Here is a 2,648-nt window from a genome sequence, read left to right as displayed (position 1 = left end):
ATTAAATAATAATAAAATATTATATGACACTGAAATACTTTTTTCATTTGAAGATCCCAAATATGCTCATGTTTTCCATTTGATATTTTTTCAAGACCAGGTTTATATTTCTCACTTAGCTTGCTTGCCTTTATCTTACTTTATTCTCTTGAATTTCTTCATAAATTTTTCAATTCAAAGATATTCAGAAAGGAATTCTAACTTGACTAAAGACACAGAAGCTTTGCCATACAACTTCAATAAAAATGAAGTTTTGCCCTTACAATTTAGTATCTCAGGATTTGCAGTGTTATTTGAGTGAGATTTTCAAGTATATGCTGCTTGGGGCAGAAATATCTAATTTTGTGTCTGTACCACCAAGTTTAATTGTTCCAACCTTCAGTTGGAGTATTTAAATAAATACTACTGAAATAGAACAATATCTCTTTAAGGGTTTAAAATAAAGACTACAAGCAGCTTGAAAGAAATGACTCCATTTGAAATGTTAATTTTCCAATTTCAATATTTTCCACTTAACATACTGCTAACAGTAAGACAAACAGCATGTTCAGATTGCACTTTATTGCCTCATCAATGGACTTATCTGCTCTGCTGAGTTTAATTTAGCCTAGATACATAACACAATCCACACAAAATATGAATTTTCTAATCTTTAGCCGAACATTGTAAGTTTTATATTCCTTATTACTTATTGTTGCATTTAATTGTCAATATGATTTACATATTGCCTCAATTTCAAGTACAGTGTATTCTTTTTGAACAAAAATACTAAATGCTGTTGAATTTAATATAACAAGTAATGCTGTATGCACATGCAAATAAGATCTCATGAGTGTGTTGACAACAAGCATGTTCAAAAAACAAGAAGTGTAAAATCATAGACATGTTATATGAGAGTCCTATAGTATGAAACTATGGCACTAATCAGAACAAAAATGTAACCAATAATGATGTCCTTTGGGATTTCTCTAGATAGCAGAACTTCATTTATCACCCAATATATACTATGCAATACAGTCAAGTTTCTAGCTGACTTCCATAATTTTGATTATCCCAATAAAATAAATGTTTAGTAAAAAGCTCTAGAATTCTGAAAATTCATCCAAGGTAACATCTGCACAGATGCAGACTAATAGACTATTTATGTTATAGTTATTTACTTACATGTGTATGTAGCTATAAATGCAAGAACTACAATTTGGAACTCTTCCATCTTCAAAAGATGACAGATTCTACCAAAGTAGGCATATAATTGTATTTATATATTACTTCAGGCAGAGAAATGAGTGGAAAAGCTCCAGGTGAATTCTGTGTATTACCTCAGTAAAGGTATTATGAAATCTTTCTTAAGAAATTTCTATAGCAAGCAAAATAAATGAATTTTAAACATAAGATATCAGAAGCAATTAAACACTCTTCTATACAGTAATTAAGTTTATTCCAAGTCTGCAAATCTTCATGGAACATTTGGGTAAAGACACTACTAGAAATATTATTTTTATAATAATCACAGCAGCAAATACACTGTGTGGGAGTTTCAGCAGCAGACCCCAAAGTGGGAACAAAACTTCTGAGCAGAAAATCTACCTCCTGTTCTCTATTTTATAATGTGAAGAAACCATGAATAGTTTGCTGCTTAATGTCTTTAAGTTGCAGGCAAAGTCAGCAGTCATAATTCCAAGAGCTCATTTTTTTGGGTCAAGCAGAGAAAATTGTCAAACACAGTTATAAACAAGGCTATAGACACAAGGCAAATGATGCAGTTACACCATCTTCCTGGCTGTTTTACACTCAAATTGACGTTGTTGCTGGGTGGTGACAAAGTGGGAGGAAAAGGGTACTCTGAGGACTTAACATACTTATTCTGAACTTTCTGCTATTCCTATTCAAGGTAACAGAGAATCTGGCAGAGCTGAATAGCAAAAGGAGTGAAATTCATCCACCTGTGCTATTTAAACAAACAAAACAAATTTATTAACCTCTAGAACTTAGCGACATTAGACAGCAGCAAGGTTAAAAGGTTGATGAGATTCAAGATTTTGGATTGTAAAATTGCAATATGTTAGAGAGAATAGAGGTGCACGAGATCCTGCACCCACCTGGCAGTTATTCTGCTTCATGTTAAAGTATCACAGAGGGTGTTTGTTTTTTGATTTGTGCATCTCTCACCACTGTGCAGGAGCATAGGGCAAAATAGGGAGGCTAAGCAGACAAAGCACTAGTTCTGTCATGCTGTAACATCCCCTTTCTTCTTTGCTGTCTATGACCAGTGGAAGCAAGTGCAAGAGACTAATAGTGGAAATAGTAAAGTAAAAAGAAAGAGTGGCCCACAGTTATATTACAAGGAAAAATAACATTTTTATTGTAGGGCATTTTGGGAATTTTTCCTAAATTTTCTCCAGAAAGCAGTACACCTCTTATGTATAAATGAAGACAAACTGCAGAGAGATGTCATAGACTTTCAGCCTAAATCCAGACATTGACTTCAAAACATCATTTGGCCGCCAAAGATTCAGCTACATCAGTCTTGCCAAACATGGTTAGCTAAATAAATCCTTTGATATCTCAATGTCAATAATTGCTAATGTTCCTATAAGAATATGACCTTCAGCAGCTAATAACTTTACTTTGCAAGAAACCTTGACATT

This window comes from Acanthisitta chloris, unplaced genomic scaffold (assembly GCF_000695815.1).
Source record: "Acanthisitta chloris isolate BGI_N310 unplaced genomic scaffold, ASM69581v1 scaffold4558, whole genome shotgun sequence".
Taxonomy (NCBI): Eukaryota; Metazoa; Chordata; class Aves; order Passeriformes; family Acanthisittidae; genus Acanthisitta; species Acanthisitta chloris.
This window is presented reverse-complemented; position numbering follows the sequence as displayed.